We start from the raw sequence: 13,165 nt of genomic DNA on the forward strand, positions 1-13,165 counted from the left end.
TAGTGATACCACCTTGAAAACCCAAGGAGGGGTTGCTATGAGTCAGATCTGACTCCACAGCACTGAGTTTGGGTTTATATATATATATATATCATGGTCAATCCTATTTCATAGTCCTTAAACATACATTTTGATCCCTATTGTAATGAGGCTGTAGTAATTTGGGGTGTAGGAAATGAACTTCCAAAATCCAGAATGATGGTTCTGTTGACTTCCCATCTCATATTTCACTCTCACTTTTCTTCTCACCATCTGTAGAAATACAGGGAAGTAGACTAAAATACTCTTCAGTGTTTCTTAGTAACTTTATTTATAGGGTTGTTTATTAATGATTTATGGTGATTTCAAATGAAATATCTTCATTCTTCATTGTTGTTGTTGTTAGGTGCTGTTGAGTTGGTGCTGATTCATAGTGACCCCATTCACAACAGAATGAAACACTGCCCAGTCCTGTGCTATAAAATCCTTGCTATACTTGAGTCCATCGTTGCAGCCACTGTGTCAAAATATCTCATTGAGGCCCTTCCCCTTTTTTGTTGACCCTCCACTCTACCAAGCATGATATCCTTCTCCATGGAATGGTTCCTTCTGACAACATGACCAAAATAGGTGAGACGAAGTCTGGCTATTCCCAATTCCAAGCACATTCCAGCTGCACTTCTTCTGGGACAGATTTGTTAGTTCTTCTGACAATCCATGGTACTTTCAGTATTCTTCACCAACACCAGAACTCAAAAGCATCAACTCTTCTTCAGTCTTCTTTACTCATTGTCCAGCTCTCACATCCATATGAGGTGATTGAAAATACCATGACTTGGGTTAGGGACACCTTGTCTTCAAAGAGACATCTTTGCTCTTCAGCGCTTTAAACAGGTCTTCTTCATTTTAGTTCTTTTCTAATATGCATTGAGAGTATATCTGAAAAAATTCAATGAGTGTGCTCAATAAGTAATTCTTCATTGTTATTTTGCAAGAAAAATTTGTCATTACATTATAACATGAAAAATTTCTAAGACATTGCCCTTTAAGAATTGATATTTTTAATTTTTTTTTCTATTACTAAAAGAGAATTTTATTCTAAACCACAAAATGACCAGTTGTGACATCTTTCTAGTAATGAATACTTAAGTGGAGGTAATGTGGGAAGTCTGAAAAATACAAGAATAGAAGGAGATTTGAAACAGAAAGTCAGTTGGCCTGCAATATGTATCATTAAGAAGACAAAATTTTACAAAAGGGTTTTCTTGTTAAATTAAACCGCCTTTAAAAGTGGTGGTCAAATAAAATAAAAGAAACTAAAGTGATTTGAGTCTTTTAATTTATATATCTGATGTTAAGGAATCATGCTGGAAAAAGTTATTTAGTTATAAGGGTTAAAAAAACAACAAAACAAAACAAAAAAACAGGCTACTGAAATTCTCCCAAGGCCAAAGTAAGGATGGATATCCACTCCAAGTTAGTTAGCTGAGACAGACAGACAGCTATGTTGGGATGCAGAGAAATGTCTAAGAGAGCACTGAGCATGTTGTGATGTTACCAGTGTACAGCAGAGTGTGCTAGCATTATGAGAACCAAACTGCCCAGTAAGCTCAAGTCTGTGTTAATATAACAGACAAGAAGAGAGAAAGAGCCAAGGGAGAAAAGGACAAATAAGGAAACTGGCTGTTGATAGCTTGCACGCACTTTTAAGCCATAAAACACTTTTTGAAGCTCTAACAGAAACAGTCCCTGTGGAGCAATGATAACAGGAGAGACAGACATTGATGTGTAAATGACATCATCATCTAAAGCCACTTTTACTCAACTAGAGTCCAGGCTCATATTGGGGTTCAAAGGGAATTTAATCTTTCTTTTTTGGATTTCTGTGCTCCTAAATTCTTGCCAAAAATGAAAGAAACACGGAGAGGCTTGTTCATGTCAGCTTTTCTGTCTTGACCTGGAAACTGGTGTCATGTAACTAGACAAGGGCTGCCCAGAGTTCACAGATTTTAGGATCAAGTTTGTGAAGACACTGGCTTAGACTTAGATAAGAACAGTAGTTGAAACCAGGGTTACATAAGCTCAAACAACTATCTCAAGAGATGTGTAACACTTTGAGAGAAACATGACAAATCAACAGTTAATAAATAAATGTGAATTTATTGTAATGCTTCTAGAACTCTCTGTGAATAGAAGGCTTCTTCTCCTGCCTTGTTCTGAAAAAGCTATCTTCCCTTTTTGAATAATTTTGTGCCATGCAATTTGATCTTTTATAGGCCATGTTTTTATGGGCCGCTTTTCACTAGAAGACAAGCTTATTTAGCAATATGCAGAGCAAAATGACTCCACTTTCTGAGTCATTAGTTAGAATTCCCAGGGATTACCATCTTTGCAAGAACTGGATTTTAATGACAGTTTCATATAATTTTATTCATACAACATAAATAACTTCATTATTTGCAGGGAGCGATACATAAATCAAGGGTCATGAAGCCCAATACCGGACACTGACATTGAAAGGACAAATCAAACAGTGGTATTTTGCCAAGTCTTAGTCCCTTTAATAAAGATCATAGATTTGAAATGTTCTTGAATTCAAATGACAGAGCTCTTTCTTAGTATAAAGTGTTTATATAGCACACACTAATTAGTATCAGAAATATCTGCTTTATTTCCTTTTCTCTGCAGCTTAGACATCTGTCTGGGAGGGGTATGAGTACATCAGCTTTTGCCTTCAATGTAAGCAATAAGTAGTTCACTTCCTGTACTCTCCATGAACTTTGTAATGGTTAAATAGAACGATATTCAACATGAACTTGTGAATAGCTCCCTTTTAATTTTTTTCTCTTTTTTTTTTGACTAGCATTGGATTCTCAATATAAAATAGAAACTATTTGACTTTCTAACTCCTCAACATATTCTTTAGTGAGATGGTGCAATTAATCAGAAGTGGCAATTCATTATCATAACTTAAATAAGAACTTTGTCACTATAGAACATCACATTCAATTTGTGTTATTATATATTGTCCAGCTGTTAAAATATTTCATGATGGTTGTAGAGGTCTTTAGTAAAACTTTTTCTAGTATTATTCAAATATCTGTCTGGCTTTTGTTTATCTAGTAAGAGTCTCTGAAGTTCTGGCTCTAGGTTATATTCTGAAAAGGAGGTTGCCCTATAATTGAATGCATTTGTACATGCTAATTTGAAATAGGTATATGTTCAGTTAGAATTCTAGCTGTCAAGTAGACAATGAATTGAAAGCAAGGCTCAAGGTTCATGTGTAACAATTGGTGAAAAAAGATGAAAAGAAGTGAGAAGCTAGTGTGTAGTTACTGGAAGTTATAGGAGAAGCTAGCTAAGTCATAAAAGGATCATATCTGTCAACATGCTCCCTCTCTCTCCTACTGAATCCCCTACCCTTTACCCTGTGCTCTCTCAACTATTGTACAAGTCATCTGCAAGTCTGCATTCACCCTCCTATGTGAACCTGCCCATGCTAACTCTTCTTTCTGAACACTCTCCCTTTCTCTCTTTCCACTGGTTCTTTCTCCTTTGTTTATCCCTTCCATCCAATTCTGCCAAATTTATACCCCAAAACTTCCTTAAATCCCTATACACATCATCATCTCTTCTCTTATTGCCTAAATTCAAACCCTAGTCAATCTTTTTTCCTTTCAAAGGAAATTGAGCCCTGTTCTCTCTGTCTTTAGCCCTCTACTACACAACTAATACAGTGCCCTATCTAATCTGTGCATACGACTTACCACTAAGGGTTCCTTTCCATTGCCTAGAGCATAAAATTCAGCCACTATTACAATGTTTTCTAAAACCAAAACCAAAATTCATTGCCAGTGAGTTTATTTTGACTCATAGTGATGCCCATTGGGTTTCCAAGACTTCAGGATCTTTATGGAAGTAGATTGCCTCATCTTCCTACTGTGGAGCAGCTGGTGGGTTTGCACCATTGATCTTCTGGTTGGCAGCCAAACACCCTACCCCCTATGGCACCAGAGCCTTCCAAGATCTGGTTGTTGTCATTTCTCCAGCCTCATCTCTGCCCATCTCCTGAGTCAAAACTCCAGGCTTGCAAGAACATACCTTCAAAGCCTAAACTTAAATAATGAAGTGGGCTAAGTAGAAGAAATAAGGAGTTCTGGAAACTTTGGCATTCTGAAGGTCACAAGCCGTGTGTGAAACCTTCAAATTTATTTATCTGAGCTGAATAAGACAGGTCTTTAGGGCAAGTTGGCTTTGTACTACTAGTTTATGACTTTTGCTTTTACACCAAACTGTTTCTGCTCTTATTATCTACTTCTACCATTGTGTTTCTTTTTTCCTTTTAACAGTGCTGTCTCTTTGTGAATAATGTCCACACATCATCCCCACTCATTCCATGCTTCTGAGGTTCACCACTGCTTATTATCTGAGATTTAGGCCAAGTGGCAGAAACAGTTTGCATTTGACTAGTAATCTAAAAGTTGGCAGTTTGAGCTAGCAGTACATCTAGCAGTAAATATGTAAGAAAAGGCCTGATGTTCTACTTCAGTTAATGTGACAGCCAAGAGAACTCTCTGGAGTGCGTCTACTCTGTAACACATGGGCTCACATCAACGGCAACTAACAACAAGCAAACCAAAAAAAACCCCTCAAACCCACTGCTGTTGGGTGGATTCTGAATCATAGTGACCCGCATAGGGTTTCCAAGGCTATAAATCTTTACACAAGTAGATTGCCTCATTTTCCTCCGTCCACCTTCCGCTAAGCAGCCAAATGCCTTATCCACTGGACCACCAGAGCGCCTTTAACAATGTTGTTTAAAAATCTATGCATCATTCCTTTTTATTTCCTACGATTTTCTATAGTACTTGTGTGTATTTTTAAGTAAGTGCCTGTTGTTGTTGTTATGTGCCATCGAGTCAGCCCCGACTCATAGCGACCCCTCCTTGGGTTTCCGAGGCAGTATCACTACGGAAGTAGGATTGCCCAACCTTCCCTACCTCTCTCATTATACCATGAACTCCTTGAGGGAAAAGAATCTCTGTATTCTCAGGGTCTAGTGCAGAGCCAAGCATATTACAAGTACCCAACCTAGGCATGAAGACAGTGATGAGTGAAATAGAGCTATGGTTCAATGCCCAAACTTAGCCATAAAGCATCTGTGAAGTCTCAGAGAACTATCTGATACCAGTCAGGGAAAGAAAAGTGTATATCCTGTTTATTTTATCTTTCTATTCCTAGAAACTAGAAATAAATACAACACACTGTGGAAGGAAGAAAGGAAGGGTGGAAAGAAGAAAGGAAGGAAAAGATTTATTGTCTAGGGGCAATGCAAGGGAAGGGAGGGAGGGAAATAACTTGAGCTGAAGTGAAGAGGCCTCTTTTGGAAGAATAACCATTTTCCAGATAGCTACACAGAGCAAGGGGTAGACTGAGAACAGGTTGAACTCAGAAAATGCTGAGCTGCTCTGATTTGTACTCACTACCTCATTCAGACAAAACAGTCTCTCCCAGAATAGAAAGTGTACTCAGATAAATTTTCTTCATGTAGTATCTCACTCTGATTTTTCCCATCCTAACCTTGAAGGATAATTTGTGGGAGAGGAGAGGGGTTATTCTCAAAGCACAGCGACCCTAAGAAAGGGCCTTCAGCATTTGGCAGCAGGAGCAACAGTGAGAGGAAGTCACCTACATGTGGGATTTGACCACAGGGGTACTGCTTCTTTGCCTGGTCACCTACCTGGTCATCAGCCAGGATCACATTTTAAATGTCACTGAGAGTTACATCCCACAGCCTCCCTTGATAATACATTCAAAGTTCTTAGCAACATGCCAGTGGTTAACAATATAACTTAAGATCTTGAAGGTCTCATGTACATAATAATAATACATACACACATAACAATAACAGCAGGAGGAGTGCTGATAATTTTATATGGGATTTTTGATTTGAGTATAACGACTTAACAAGTCTGTCTACAAAACACAAAATGTCATGATGCAAACCATAATGTTTGATTCTTATTACAGCAAACACTACAAGAATGAGCAAGACAGAAAGTACCTAAAAGTCCTTGGAAGAAAGATAAATACAAAGCATGAGCTTCCTCCAGTTTTTCTGTGATAATAGTTATCCATTTTTCACAGGGCTGCCAAATGACTCTACTGTTTGCCTCACACCAGGGGTGTGTCAATGATGTATTTTCACAAGTGCTTAAATACTGAGATAAAAAGTATAGCATGAGTGTCAAAGGTGGACTAAAACACAAAGTTCCTCTACTTGCCAGTTTTCACTAAAGATAAATAGTTTTGCTCTGTAATAACAAAGGATATCCACATCTACAAGTTAACTACTTTACACATCAGGAAATGGTTCTCAAGAAGACCGCAGATCAGAGGTGACACGCCTGATGGAGTCGTGTCATTCTGATACAAAAGACAACATGTTGTATAACCCTGCCATTTTAAATTAGCCCCTGCAGAACTTTAATCTTTGCCTATCTGAATTTGGAAAACACTCTGAATTGTACTGTCTACAGTATGTAACTACCATTTTCTTTTCTACTCCCAACTTCATTCCAGGTCTTAAATTTTAATAGTAAATGAGACACATGCTTATCAAATTCACTCTGACAACTAGACAAATCTGGCAATTCTACTTTTATCATTGCAAAAAGTAAGCCAATTAAACTACACACACACATTCATATACACACATTCAAAAAGAAAATAAATAGAAAAACACTGCTATGATTAAGAACTCACAGTAAAAGGTGTCAGCTATTTAAATGTTCAAATTTCTATATAGTTCTAGGATACAGATGGATGAAAGTTTGTAACTTAAGGTCAAGAAGAGGATAATAAAGAAAACTCTTGGAATTCAGAAGCATCCAAGAACAACTAATCCATTGCCTGTGAATGTTATCTAAAGGGAGTTAAAAGAAATCCGATTTCCCTGTGGGCCGGGCATGCGGTATGGATTATAAGATGTCATTAATTTTTTTTTTTTTTCCTGTTAAGCAAGCATCCCCTGCTGGGACATCCCTTTGGTTTGGTGGGAGTCTGGAGTTATACATGAAGTGTGTGTTATCAGCTAGAAATTACTCCACATGAAAATTTAATGGTATTGTCCTAGCTATTTTTCAATTTGTGAATGTGTTTTATTCATATGACTTAGATTATTGAAGATATGAATGATAATTCTGTGGTAAAATATGGTCAGAGTATTTATTTTTTTCTTCACTGCTATCATCTTATAACTGAAGAAAAACACCGGACAGCAACCAAAAATGAATATAATTAAAATAAACCCTACTGTTGGCAATAATTTGGAGACGCTGAATTACCTTATGTTAGTTGTTTTAAGACTTTCACTGGATTACTTTTAAAACTGCATAGTATTCAGTTCCTACACCTTTCTTTTTGCTCCTAGACCTCTCTGTTTAAATCTATCAGTGTCATGGAGCTGTGGGGTTTTAAAAAGTATTTGGAAGGGCACCAAGCCTGAATGTTTTGAGAGCACTAACCAAGATACACACACAGGACTGAATGTATTTTCCAGGGAATTGGAACAGGTTTTTTTTTTTTTTCCTTCCCCTGAGAACATCAATAAAGAAAAATCTGGCTACTTTTAGAGGCCTGTGGAACCAGTCAATATGTGGGGCTGCTTTGCTTAATTAAATCCATATCTCTTTCTAAGGCTTCTGAAATATAATAATAATTGAAAGGCTTAAGTAATCTCTCTTGTGGTATGGGGTATTTATTTTCTTCTTTGTAAGAAAAATAATAACTGCTTCTTTTGTAGTGTGTGTATCTTTAAAAAGAAGTTTGCCAGTGAGTTTTGAAAATGAGTGTGAGTAATCTGTCGGAGTTATGTTGGAATTAGAAGGAAAATTTACATTTGTACCACTATTTTTGCTCTACTTCATATTTTGTTCAGTTTTCTTCTAACATATCTCTAGGTATGTTAGAATTATTATGACAGGTCAGTCATTTGTTTTACATTTCTGAATACTTTAAAACTATTGAATTTTCTTCAACAACCAAAATTTAGTCTAAAAATCACTGTATTTTTCTTAGTTTCAACAAGTCAAATGAATAATGGCTGAATGTATGGATTTTTTTTTTCCCTTCAGTGTGCCCTCCGTGGAGAGACTTATTGATTAAAGGGAAATCCTCCAGAGATATACTATTTCAATATATCTCTCAGCACTAGCTATGTTGATCTATTTAACATCTTCCTTGTATATAACCCAGAACAACAATTATGAGCCTCTCTGATGATACAGCATCAATCAAAGCCATAATTAAAACCTTATCAAATGAATTCATAGATACAGATTTGTTAGAGTTTATGTTAAAGTATTTCAAAATTGATCAAATCAGATCTACTATATCCCAGATCTATGAGTTAACACATTCTCTTCTCCTTAAATTATTATTTCAAGGATTAAGAAACTATGTACATATGTGCGTGTGTGTGTTTTGTGTTAGACACATGCAGGTATTGGGAGGGCAGTGTATTACTGCTTTTTATTTTGGGTGTATATTTTGTTTTCTTTTACTTTTTTGACTAATTAAGCAACTATGTAAAAGTGTGAAAAATAATGTAAAAAATATACTACTCCCACTGCCCAGATTATCAATTATGTGTTGCTTTTTCAGTTCAGATAAAGGTTCAGTTTCCCAAAATATGATCCTTATATGCACTAATTAAAAATAAGTAGATTCTTACTCAGAGGGAAATCTGTGTAGGAGATCCTGGATAGAGTGGAAGAACAATGTAGAACAAAACTCAAAATTATAAAATAAAATAAATAAAAGACCAAGTTTCCTAGTCTGATGAGACCCCTGAGATTATGGCCCCTAGCTGCCCTTCAGGTCTGAAATTGAACTCACTCCTGTGGCTTCAGCCGAATAAAAGACCAGCATACTGGCTGAACATTTACATCAGGTAGATACACTCCTTGGAGAGTGGAATCGTGGGAGAATAGAAGGGCAGTGTATGCACAGGGAGACCACTGGGGGCAGAGACAGGAATGCATGAGAGGGAAGGACACAAGGAAGAGGTAACTATGGGGAGGAAGTGGGAAGAGAGTTGTTACATTGTGGGAAATTTCAGTCAATGTCATGAGACAAAATGTGTATGAACTGCTGTCTGGAAAATGAATTTGCTCTGTAAACTTTCACCCAAATCACAATAATTTTTTTTTTTTTTTTTAAAGTAAGTGGATTCTTACTATTTTCATCTTTCATTTTCTTCATCTTGGAGTATTGGAATTTACTGCGAGATCTCACTAAACTCTCGTTGCCATCAAGTTGGATCCAACTCATAGAGACCCCTCCTTGAGTTTCCTAGGTGGTATTACTACAAAGGTAGATTGCCCAGTCTTCCTTCTGAGGAGTGGCTGGTGGGTTTGAACCACCAGCTTTCTGGTTAGCAGTCAAATGCCTTAGGCACTACGCCACCAGAATTCCCACTGAGATATCTAGAGGTTTACTATGTGAATTATATTTTTCTGCAAAGAAAATTAAATAAATTTTTCTATATTGTTTCATTTTACCTTTTCTAGTGGGTCTGTGTCTTTTAAAACTATAGTAAAAAGTGCTTTAGTAAAGGTGCAACATTTCCATTCTTAATAAGAAGATAATAAAGCTGGTAGTAAGGTGGTGGGAAACTAGCTTGAAGTTAAAAAAAAAGAAAAAAATGAGTGTGTCAGACTACTGGCCTAAGTCAAATTTCATTGTTCTTGATTTGGATGAGGAGAGAAATAATTTTGCCAATTTTCAAATACAGTTCACTAAAATATTGTCTGTTCTAAGTTTGGAGTACATCTTAGAATTAGTTGGGCTCAACTCAACTATGTTACTTTTGGTTTCCTTTTACTTTCAATTCTCTTGGTAGTTCTGAAGTAGAAAATTAATTTTATAAAGGAATCTTGTTTGCACATTGTAAACCACCTTTCTACAAAAAAAAAAAAAGGAAAGTTATTGTGTAATTTTGTTTCCCTGCAAAAAAGCAGCTTAAATTAAAGATATATACAAATATATCTTTTTTATTTAGAATGATAATGAAGGTTTATTAAATGTGTTATTTAATCATCATTTGTTTAAGAATTTATGCTGCATGTTGTTATTACTTATGTTTGCACATGACTGCGGGACTACTGCCACTATGCTGCAGCTGACATTATTTTTCATTTGTGTGAAGGAAACACAGAAAAATGTTCTTTGCAATTTGAATATAAATGAATGAATATGCCCTTTGGCTTCTGCTCTGTAATTTTTATACTCTGTTTCAGGGCCTCTTTGCATGATTGTTGTTGTTGTTATGTGTCTTCGAGTCAGACCTGACTCATAGTGACCCCTCCTTGGGTTTCTGAGGCAGTATCACTACGGAAGTAGATTGCCCAACCTTCCTTCCAAGGAGTGTGGGTTTGAACCGCTAGCCCTCTGGTTAGCAGTCAAGTGCCTTAGGCACTACGCTACCAGAGCTCCTTTTTGCATGATTAAATCTTTCCTTTTTTTTTTTTCAGTCAGATGGTTTCCTATTTTTTGCTTTCAACAAAACTAAAGGAAGACCTAATCTTGTTGTCAGCTGGTGGACCATTAAAAATAATTTTTGATGATAGATCACCATGTGAATTTTGGCATAAAGCACAAAGTTCAGAGAATTGAGTGACTTTGCTATGAAAATAAGCATATTATTTCCAACTCCTTATTTTATCAACAAATTTTCTCAGTGCTGCATTTATAAAAGTGAAAAATAAGGATAGATTTGATGACAAGCCCTGTTTCAGCCAAGCAAAAATAATATTTATATAGTAGTGATCCAATGTAGAAAAACCTGACATCTTAATTTCCAAAAAAAATTGCTTTTATATTTTTTGTTGTTGTTGTTATTATGTGCCATAGAGTAGGACCTGACTCATAACGACCCCTCTTTGGGTTTCTGAGTCAGTATCCCTATGGAAGTAGATTGCCCAACCTTCCTTCCGAGGAGTGGCTGGTGGGTTTGAGCCGCAAGCCTTCTGGTTAGCAGTCAAGTGCCTTAGGCACTGTGCTACCAGAGCTCCCCTTTTATATTTAGTAATTAATAAAAGACTTCCAAGCATGCAAATATATGAGGTAAAATTATGTTAAGAAAGTGGAATTGCTAAGCAGTCAAGACAAAATGCTAATGTTGTAATATTTAAAAGAGAGTTTATCCAAACTTTCAAAATAGATGATAGAATGAGTTCCAAGATAGTGGTTTAATCATACACATCAGGCCATTCCCCTACAGCAAAGAACACCAAGTGAAACAGATACAGATGACAATCTGATAACCCAGAGTAACAAATGGATGGATAAAGGATTAGAATGAACACTGAAGGGAAGGAAAAACTAAATGAAAACAGCAAACAAAGAGACACCCTGCCAGCAGGCCTGGTGCAGTGTGGCCATCTTAAGACAAAGTGAGCAGTGAGTCCAGGAATGGAGCACAGAAAGGCAACTTCATGGAATCTCCAATAAGACACAGAGATACTGTGTCAACAAACCTTGTGAGCAAAGCAAAGTAAGGAGAACATGAACTGGATCTAAAAAGGGAAAGTACAAGAAGGCAGGTGACAGCTCTAGAGATCTAGTGACCATAGAGCAGGGAGGGAGCCAGAAAACAGGGACAAAACTACTTACTAGCAGTATCTCTGCTCATTTTTGTGGGTTGCGCTGACAGAGTGGAGGATCCTTGGAGTGGTGGCCCGAGATCCCCTACCCAACTGTACTCTGGACAACCCTCCCATTGCATTTGGTCAGTTCTTGGTCCTGATCACTGGCTGCACTCTGTGAGGAGTACCCCAGTGCCCATCCCAGACATGGGGAACACACTCTCCCCTCTTCCACCACCTGCTCTCTTGGAGACCAGCAGTGTGCTCTCTGTCTCCCCAGACTTCCTGGAAGTCCATGGCACAGGCTCTCATGCTATAAGATCTGTGGCTGGAGACTTGCACTCGCCCCACACACACACCTATCCCCATGGCACATGCTCCTGCACTGTTGGACCTGCAATCAGAGGCTCTTGCCTGCTTTGAGCACCCTCACACCACCATACTCCTGGGATTCAGTGTCCTATATTCCAGCTGCCAGTTTGGCAACCAGAGGTGTGAAATCTCTCTTCCTCCACTCCCACTGTCCACCCAGCAACCTGTAGTTCTAGTTCCTGTGTCACCAAACCAATGACCAGTGACTTGTGCGTCCTCACACAGACCACCTGACAATCAGTGGAGCACACACACTGCTCCTAACACAAAGACCACCAAGAATGCTCCCTGCACTCATGCCCTAGTGACTGCCAGATAGGCACATCACCTTACCAGCAATGCCAGTCACATCCTAACAGGCAACATCTGCACTTCTGGCAAATGATGCACAGGAGATCCTAGTGCCTTCATCCAACATCTACCTGGCTACAACATCCCACATCCCACATTCAAACAATTTCTTCAGGCTGTATGCATTAGAACTGAAACTCCTTGATACCCCACCACCTACTGAGACACTGATTTATCCATCCATTTGGGCAGCACTCCCTCTCACCAGACAGAGAGATATTCTTCCCTGAACAGTACTGCTGGCACCAACCCAGAAGAACCACCTCACAGTCCCACAAGGAGCCTTAACCACCCAAAACTTGTCACTCAATATCAGGGAAAGAACCTTCTCTCCCATCTCCACTTAATCTGTTAAGGGAAGACATATAAACCTAACCACAGAAGACTCACATGTGGATGAAATGCCCAGTGAACAGAAACCACCAAAGTCTCACATAGAGCAGAACCACAGACAACAACAAAACAATACAGAGAAATAACATTTTAAAGAGAAAGGGAAGAAATAATGTTTCACATATACCAAACAAAACTAAAAAATCAACATAAAACATTGGTACAATCACTAAGGAAATATACAAATAAGTTAGCACTGCAATACCCTGGAGACAGCAGAAAATAACAAATCGTGTGAAAAGACAGGATGAGACAGCTCAAGCAAGTGAGCAAAATGCAAGGTCAGGAAACCTTCCTGAAAAAGAAATAGTAATAGAACTACCTGATAAGGAATTCAAAAGACATATTTAGGGTCCTCAAAGAGATCAAGGAAAACAGATAAACCTGAGAATTCAGAAAAACAATACAGGGACAAATGACAA

At 37.8% G+C, this 13,165-nt stretch overlaps 1 pseudogene; it reads left to right on the top strand.

Annotated features, from left to right (window-relative positions):
* LOC103201861 overlaps positions 1–13,165 on the top strand; it is a 110,621-nt pseudogene that overhangs the window by 1,938 nt on the left and 95,518 nt on the right.

Source organism: Orycteropus afer, unplaced genomic scaffold, assembly GCF_000298275.1.
Source record: "Orycteropus afer afer isolate SDZICR_OR568_19922 unplaced genomic scaffold, OryAfe1.0 scaffold00167, whole genome shotgun sequence".
NCBI classification, from domain to species: Eukaryota; Metazoa; Chordata; class Mammalia; order Tubulidentata; family Orycteropodidae; genus Orycteropus; species Orycteropus afer.